Genomic DNA, 10142 nt, shown 5'->3' on the forward strand with positions numbered 1-10142 from the left:
CAATTTGTAACAACATCACAAAATCACTATTTACATAAGTTTAAAGACAACAGCCAAAAAAGTCACTAGGTGCTGTTCTGAAGACAAAAGGCCTTTGAAAATGCATGAAACCACTGAAATTCAAGAGACATATAAAACCAAACACGTTAGAGTAATAATTTGGCACATTTCTGAGCCAGTGCAGTTACGGTAATGTTAATAAACTTCAAAGTTTGATTTTAAGACATTAATTTTGTACAAGAAATAATTGCTGTCCAGTGTACTGTAAAATCTGGGCCCTGAAGCAAAGGCAGTAAAGAACCACTGTGGATGAGAAAGTGAGACAAAATTTGTCATGGCCAACTTTGCTCAAACTCACACGCTACTCACAGTAACTGGAATAACCAAGCAATGGGATTCCATTACCACAGCAATTCAAAGCTTTCCATTCATGAGAAACACACACACACACACTCACAGTAAACAAGAACACAACTATCCAAGCACAGGGATGTTCCTCAGTCTGGGGCCGTTCCTGGAATTGTGGTTAAGCTCATCTGGAAAAGTAATAGGCGCATGATAGCTTGATTCACATGGAACATAAAATAATTTCTCTCCACAGTATTACATCAGCAAGTGACAAACAAGAAAACACACCAATTAAGTACAAGAAAATGTGGCTGGGAATAGGGAACATGGAAATGGGAAATCACCGGAATTGTCTCAGGACTGACATCAATATCCAACGATCAATCCCACCTCGTAAAATAAAAACGAGAATGTATTTTATTGCACTTACAATGGGTGTGTTCAGTGCCACGGATTCATTTCGGCCCAGACCGAATTTGCAGATATTCTTTTTTTTTTTTTTTTTTTTTGCATTCGCATCAAAATCAGCCAAACTTTTTATTAAAGCACAGGTTTACGATTTGATTAATAACGGGCGTTTCTGAGCAGGATTAGATTTCGTGCGAGCCTGGAAATGACTTAAAATAATTAATAATTAAATAATTAAAATAAAAGATTACGTTGCATGAGCGATACTTGTAGTCTTTCAGACATACTTTTCAAGCTATAAATTCAAGAAACTGTTGACGCTCTCTTACCATCATAAATGCCACATTCAGTGCTATTTATCTTATTTTTGGCCTCTTTTATGCTAGCAATTATGGCTTCTTTTCTTTTCCATGACCCATTTGTCTTTATAGCATCTTTGAAAATTTGCCTCTATCTTCAAAATAAGAACTTAAGCTGTTTTTGATGTGGCTTTTCTGTTGATCTGGCAAACACGAAGACCACACGCATCATTTGACGGGGCCTTGTGAGGAACAGAGTCGACTAGTATAGGGCTGGTGGAGAAATTCATTGTTCTGTTCTTACCTGATACTTTCATAGATGTTTGTCATTCAATGCCCTACTCTGATGAGTATCAGCATCACGATATGCGAGTAGATATCATGTTCAGAAGTCTGTTTAATATAACTATAATTGTTTATGCCTGTCCTGGCTGTAACGGTCTACTCCGCATTAAAAAGTCACTTGCTGACATGATCTGATTTCTTGTGAATAATTGCATGGACAGTTTCTTTATTTGTTTTGTAATGCAAACTTCTTATTCACTTTTTATTCACAATGTTTCTTGCTAAGATTTCCTATATGGTAAAAATATTAAAACTAAGAATAATACATTTCATTAGTTTGTTTGTTTGTTTCTTAGAAGTTTGTATTTCCCGCCTTTTTATTTTAGTTTTTAGGAAAAATAAAGTAAATAAATAAACAAATGAACAATAATTGCATGGATAGAACTAAAGCTCTAAAGATGAGGTTAAAAACCAAGGTTTTTTAAGTCGAACCCCTCTGATAAAGTGTAAACAGTCTTTAATAAACAAAACACAGGGGTAAATCCACACTAAATTGTATTATTTTTTATAAAAATAACCAATCGTTTTGCTATATAAGACCCTTCTTTCTCAGCTGGGATCATTTACAACCACATTTGTGATCGTTTGAAGCTGCATTTAAACTGTATTTTGGAAGTTCAAAATCAGGGCACCATATCAGTCCATTATATGGAGAAAAATCCTGAAATGTTTAACTCAAAAAACAATTTCTTTACGACTGAAGAAAGAAAGACATGAACATCTTGGATGACAAGGGGGTGAGAACATTATATGTTAATCCTTGTTTTGGAAGTGGACTTCTTTAAAAAGCAAGTTGTTCTATTTTTTTAGACAAACCCCTCTGATCCCTCTTAGATATTTTCTTTCAGAATTTTTTCAAGAAAATATTTTCTTACAACATCATTTGGATATTCATGGTTCTCTGATGTTGGTTAATGGTTACATTACTTGCAGGTAATATTTTTTGTAAATGTTTCATTTTGTTTTTTTTCTATTTTAAAGTTATTTCAATTTTTTATTTTCATTAGCTTTTCATCAGTTTGGGAAACCTTGCTCTAACCAGACCAAACACAGTCAATGGTGACAATTTAACTGTCATGATTTAATGATTATTTTTCACTTTCACTGTAGAAAGATGGTTTAAATGCAACACATTTAATTACGGGTTGCCAGTGGTGCGATCTAGTTAAATGCAGTGCCATAGCGCTGGAGGTTTTGCTGGATTTAGGCGATAAATAGAGTAAGATAAGGTAAAATTTCCCCTGTTAATTCTTAAATATATATATCAAGTCTCACCTCAACTTATTTATTAAATAGTTCTGCATTCATTTTGGCTTTTCTGAACAAAAATTTGTGAGATATTTTCCCCCATCTGAATGTTTTCACGGTTAAATGATCTTTATGTCATTGGACAGTAGTTGGATGTGGAATATTGTTTTTATTTGAGGTAAAAAGTTAGGCTCTTGGGATAAGACCGTGCCATTGACATGTTTACATCATTTAAACTTAATGTTTAATATTTGAGAATAAAATTTATGTACATTTCAAATATTTTAATTCATATGTTGGTATTAATGTGTGAATTAAATCCATTAAAGTTTAAAACTTTGGTGAACAACAGATTACAGGACTAAAATTCATATGAAGTTTAAAGTTTATTTTTAATTCAGATTTCATATGCAGTTTAGACACTCCCATTGTGTATCAAATTAACACCTGACCATATATATACACATATATAATTTGGAATCTGAGGGTGCAGAAAAATCTAAATATTGAGAAAATTGCCTTTAAAGTTGTCCAAATTAAGTTTTTAGCAATCCATATTACAAATCAAAAATTACGTTTTGATATATTTATGGTAGGAAATTTACAAAATATCTTCATGGAACATGATCTTTACTTAATATCCTAATGATTTTTGGCATAAAAGAAAATCAACAATCTATTGTTGGCTATTGCTACAAATATACCTGTGCTACTTATGACTGGTTTTATGGTCCAGAGTCACAAATAAGCTAGCATCTTACCAACTGTAATATTTGACTATTTTAAAAGAAAGCATTCATGCTTTAATCTTTCTGACATCTTAAGAGCGACCACATTGTTCAAGCATTATTGAAGCCGGGGTATTAATTGAATGTGACTCTTGGCGAGACTAAATGAAGAGGCATAATAAGGCTGTTTGTTTAACAATTAAACAATTCATTTGAAAATAAAGCATAAATTGGACCAAGTTTGCACACAGCCTTCATCGTGTCTCGTGTGACACATGCAGTGGCAGGACTCGACCCGTTACAAAGAGGCCCAGGAAATTTGTGAAAGGTTGCAGAAGATCCGTAGATCCCAAACGGAGAAGGGGATAGTAAAGAATAACAGCGTGAGGATGAAGGGTGCTTAAGGGAATGACCTAACAAACACAATGTTCCGGAGACAAGGTTTACACAGCCTGAAAGCATTACAGGCCTTTGCTGGCGGTCCCTACACCCGTCCGACGCTGAAAAAGATCATCCTTAATCTAAAACCGTTTCATCCAGTTTTGTTCGTTTAGAATGTGAATAGCAGGCAAAGCTTCATCTTTACCAAGCCAGTGGGCATTATAACATCATAAAATAACACAAATGTACTATTAAACTAAACTATCAAATTGTTATGCAAAAACAGGTGTTTGTAACTTGTAACATTTGCATAAGTTTTACTGCAGTTACGTGTAATATCTTGTCCAGCTTCCTAAAAGTTATAAAGTTAGGACAAAATGTTTTTAAAACACGCTTGTAACTTTACGACTATTATTTTATATATGTTTTTATAACGTTGAGAGGAAATGTTCTGAGAGCAGCATTCTCGGAATGTTTTTATGTTGTTATTTTTAACATTCTAAGAAACGTTTTTGTAACATTTAAATAACATTCTACTTACAACATGAAAACTGGACATTTTAATGTTCTTGGAAGAAAAATACAGCAAAAAATAAAGCAAAGCTGATTTTGCTCTATTGTGTGCGTTTTTAAACAAATCTAGTGAGTCAGTGATTCAATTTTCCATTTATAAAGACTTGCTTTATTCCTGAATGAATCAGCCGTTCAAACAAATCAAATGAATGAATGATTCAGTAATTAAAACTAGTGACTTGCTGCCACCTACTGGCAGTTTTAGTTTCATTTTTAAATGATCTTTTCAGTTATTTAAATTATTCAATATTTTTGTATTCAAAATGTTATATTTAAAACATTAATCTCAACATGAATTTATGAATTTGATTGCACTCGTGCCACCTCTGAGCCTCATTAAACATGAAAATACACCTACAAGCCACTTTTGTGTTTTCTGTGCCACCTCTGTAGTACAAATTAATTTTATTTCATTGGTAACTTATTCTACTTGTTCTTTTTCTGTTGTTTTAATTAAAAATGTTAAAACAAAACTTTGACATAAAAGATGACATACTTTTAATAAAGTTAGAAAAAAAACTAAATTCCCCTGTTAATCACTTCAAGGAGTCAAATATCACCTCGCAATAGGAAGACCAAATATTTTATTCGATTTTTTGATTGCTGATTAGAAGGTGCTCCTGAAATTTTTTTCGCTACTTTTTTGTAGCGATTAATCGAACTGAAGCGGTGAGTTGAAGTTGATGAACCCAAGTGCAGTTTTATTGTAACAAACGTGAAATCCAAACAAACAATGATCCAACAATGACTTAATGACTTGACTTGAAAACAGACTTGACTTGGCATGGACAGACTTGGCATGGCATGAAACGGACTTGAACAGAAACACAGACTCACCAACAGCAGGTTTACACTTCAATGCACGACAAGGAACAATGGAAACATGAGGGCTATTTATACCAAACAATGGGGGTCACATGACACAAACCAACCAATGAGAACCTGACACATGACTTGAACAACCAATAAGAACATGACACATAGAACTAAATAGCAATAGCAGGCATACAAGAGGGCAAGGGAAGCAAGACACAAACAGCATGAATCAAAACTACAAAATAAAAGACATGAAAACAAGAACATGAACAAAACCCAAACCCCCTGTAACAATTTTTTAAAGAAAAGCATGGAGCCCTGCCTTAGCTGTTATAAATTAACTGTAAACCACGGCTTCACTGTGCTTATTGCTTTTATAAAACGGTTATTCCACATACATAGTAAGCTTTCTCAAAATAAAACAGAGGAAATAAAGTGTAATGATATTAGTCTGTAGTGTAACAAAAGCTTTGAATGTGGCTCAACCAATCAGAATCAAGGACTGGAACTATCCATTTTATAAATAGATGTTCAAATAACGAAGCTCAAAGTTAGTAGGATGTTGTAAGAAATGCTTTCATAAACATTAAATATGTATTTATATATTGCATTTTGTAGTTTTCATCATACAGACAGATAATGTTGAATATTTTAGAATCTGTTGATCCATTTCAAATAATCCTCAAGGCCTGAGAAAATTCAGATGAGCCGCAAACAGCTTAACCTACTTGTTTAGAATGTGATGTGAAGTTAATTACAAAGTTACCATCATTACTCTTAACGGACGAGCGGCGTGATGCAAATGTTTAGGTTTCAGAAATGGAGAGTGATATTTCACTTGAAGAACCTGCCAGCTGAGGGAAACGTGATATCTGGCAGAAACTCAGATCTGCTACCTGCCAGAAGAACAGACTGTTTGAGAAGGATTTGTGAGCGAATTACTAGATCGCACACAAAACCTAACATCCCAGAGGAAAGAAGTTACAAGTGAGATCTTTAAGATCTCAACTGAGATTAGATTCTCATGCTTCTTAGATGATTCTCATGAGGGGAAAAGTCAATCTCAAAAAAAGTCTCAAACTGAGCTCAGATTTGCCTAAATACCAAACTCAGCAAAAGTCATATTATGTGAGCTACTAATGTTTGCATACATTTTTAGTCTCCAAATCAATCACTTCTAGAGTTTCAGTAAAGATCTCAAAGTCTCAAACTCTGCTCAGATTTGCAGACTAAAGTCTAATGAAATGATTTGAAAAAAAAAAAATTGTGCTGCTTTCAGTGCACAGTTTAACTGAGCCAAATATATTTTCAATGCAGAAAAAAAGTTTAAATAATTGACAGTGTACTATAATATAATTAGGGGAAAAAACGGCAATTTTATCAGTGCATTTCTATTCTACAAAGATAATACATAGAATAATCAAACAATTAGTGCTGCACAATTAATCGAATTTCAAATCGAGATTACAATTACAGATGCCACAATTATGAAATCGTTTAAAGGTGCAATTATAAAAAAAAATCACTTGCTTGCTTAATATGTGGGGGTGGGTGTGTTTTTTTTATCATTTTAATTTTTACATTTGTACTTTTTTATATTTAAAGAAACTATATATAAAAATATGGCATGCAGTGCTTTAAACAAGGCGTAAAGCTAATCAAAACATCATTCAAAGTAAATTGCAATAATCGTAATTAATAATCGCAGTTACAATTTCAAGCTAATAATCAACAATTATGATTTTTGTCGTAATCGTGCAGCCCTACAAACAATACAATTTTCCTCTTGCAGGATTTCTGCATGTCTTAAAAAGTCACTTTTCACAAATCAAGGACTTCAATTAGAGCAGAAAGTCTTACATTCATAAAGGCATGGCATGAAATCTTGCATGCACTGCAAAAAATGATCATACTCAGCATTTTTGTTTTGTATTCCAGTATAAATATTTAAACGTCCTCTAAACATCAAGATAGATTTACTTGAGATGCAAAATATGAACTCGTTTTCTGAGAAATGGAACAAAATTACATGAGTTTCTGCTTAAAATGAGAACAAATATCTGTCAATGGGATATTAAAACTTATTTTCCCTTTCAATTTTGTTGATATTTCTGATCCCACTGGCAGATACTTGCACTTTTTTTAAACCACAAACTAATTTTTCATAAAACAAGACTTCTTATTTTCTGTCTTTTTTCTTCTGAAGTTAACGCATCTTGATTTAAGAATCATTAGACGTTTGCCCTGGAAAACAAGACAAAAATACAGACGAGAAACTTTTTTGCAGTGTGATTACACAGTGAAGTTTTTTGGCAGGGGGTCTCAAAAAGGTTTGAAAGTCTTGACGTCACCAATCAATTCCAGTATTAGCTCATTCACTAAACGCTGAGGGTTTGATTTGTATAGATCACATGTTCACTTGTGGTTTGGATGCGAGGCTGGTCGTGATGAGGGCAGGTGGCTGAGACGGGCTAACGAGACGCCGGCCTCCTCATATCAAACGCACGGAGAGAAAGCTGCTAAGACAGGAGCCGGCGTGTCTGCTCCAATTCTCAGAGCTGGGAATGTACCTCCATGGTGAGACCATTAAAAGAGGCCTGCACTCTGGCTGACTCCCCAACAGTCAAGGCCCCATCAAGTCTCCATCCAAATGGGTTTCTGGGGGGGCGAGGAGGTCCACGGGCCACGGCGCTACTCCACCCCCTAGGTAGTGCGCGCTCATGTTGCCAGTACAAATAAACAGCGTCGGCTCGCTCTCGCGAAGCCCGACCTGAAAGCTCCAGGGAATGCCGGCAATAGCTACGTTGTGTTTTGTTGCGATGCATGTTCTGCAGTGCTATTTTTTTTTTAGCGGAATGAAAATGTGCACATTATCTGGGAAACGTACACAGCTGACAGAGTGCAGGCTACATCACAGACGCGCTCAATTAAATGCATTTGTTTGGAGTGAATTTGTTCAGAGAATGTTCCAGTTAAGTTATAAAAACGTTATTTCTGAATGTCCTCTGAAAAAATATAGATTTTTCAATGCTTTTTTTCTCAGTTTTGATGAATGTTAAGAGAACATTTCATTGTATCATTCTGAAACAATGTATCATTGTTTTAAATGTATCGTGTATCAATTTTGAAATTGTATCATTGAAAACATTATGGAAATGTCACTTTTGAATGTTCTCTGAACATTCCGAAGCAAACTGTAACATTTAAATGAAACATTTAACATCTGGATGAATGTCCAACTGAAACATTTGTAGCAATGTTTTTGAGAACAGAACATTCAGCCTGTTAGCTGGGATTGAAAAAACACTAGTTATAAAAATTATGCAAAAAATATTTTGAATGGCTAAAAAAATGTGTTTGGTTATTAAATTGTGACTTTCTAACACTAACAGATAAGGATGTAACTCTAAAATGGCCAACATGCATTGCATGTTCCTTAGTACGTTGTAAAAAAAATTATTGATTTTTTTCGAGGTTGTAAATAAAATAATTATTTAATGGATTATTGGACTATATCTTGCAATAAAATAGGAATTTAGTGTTACTTTCCTAATTTCTGAGTGAAGATTGTTTCAAAATTATTTTCAGTGTAGGTAAATGCTTAAACTTAATTTTTACATGTATGTTGTCATGAAGGACATTTATCTTTAATGTGGTCACATTCTAAAAACTACCAGATAGGCAAAAGCACTTTTTGAATGGCTAGAAGCATGTTGATAATTGACAGGAATTTCATTCAAATTTTCCAGAGTGAAAGTCCTAAATATCACCACAATTATGGAATCAACCATAAACAGTTTTCTCTCACATAATAATGAATTACTCATGACCAAATGTGACTCTGGACCACAAGAGTCATAAAGGGACAAAAAAGCTTTCCACTGATGTATTGTTTGTTAGGATATGACAATATTTGGCCGAGATACAACTATTTGAAATCTGGAATCTAGGGGTTGCAAAAAAATCTAAATATTTCGAAAATAGTCTTTAAAGTTGTCCAAATGAAGTTCTTAGCAATGCATATTACTAATCAAAAATTAAGTTTTGATATATTTACAGTAGGAAATTTACAAAATATCTTCATGGAACATGATCTTTACTTAATATCCTAATGATTTTCGGCATAAAATCGATAATTTTGACCCATACAATGTATTGTTGGCTACTGATACAAATATACCTGTGCTCCTTAAGACTGGTTTTGTGGTCCAGGGTCACAAATGTATTTTAAGCATAATACAAAATGATGGATCTACAAAAATAGTGCAAAAATAAATTGTCTATTTTAATGTTTCATTTTTAATTTTGTAGCGAAGTGTCAGTTTTTCCAGATTTGTAGATAATGTTTTAATTTATTTTTTACAGGTATGTTGTTAATGTTGTTAATACAGTCCCATTCTGCATGCTTAATGTGTGTTCTTGTATTATTGTGGTTAAAAGATAAATAATTACTGAGAAGTGCAATAGAAAGTGTTGTTCTCCACCATTACTACCAATACCAAGTTTTCTGGATTAAATAAAATACTATATTTGGGGAAGAAAATGTGAGAGGTGATTGTCCATACAGCAATTTCATGTTAACCAAGATAAAAGACAGATCTTGTGTATTTTTAGAGTTGTATGACACATATGCATGTATGTAATGTCATGCACTGTTTGAAGTAGACAGATATTAACTTAAGGTGTTTTGCCAGGTAAGATTTTTGCATTAACATTTATCTTCCTCTTGTAGTTGTTTTACCAGAACAGGCAATGCAAAATAAATAACGAGTAGATGTAGTGAATGATGCTGTGGTTGACGTATGTCCATACCTGCGCGGCCTCTGTGTGTGTTTGTTTAGAAAGGGTCAGCGGTACTTACGCAGAACCTCTCCGGATCACGGACTCGCTCTCATCCGACAGCTGTTAAAACAATCATGGACTAAGTCTTACAGTCAAACACAGGAGAAATGCACTGATCTGAGGGCTCATGCGCCAGTTACTCAACAGCAGCTGA

This window comes from Labeo rohita, chromosome 17, assembly GCF_022985175.1.
Source record: "Labeo rohita strain BAU-BD-2019 chromosome 17, IGBB_LRoh.1.0, whole genome shotgun sequence".
NCBI classification, from domain to species: domain Eukaryota; kingdom Metazoa; phylum Chordata; class Actinopteri; order Cypriniformes; family Cyprinidae; genus Labeo; species Labeo rohita.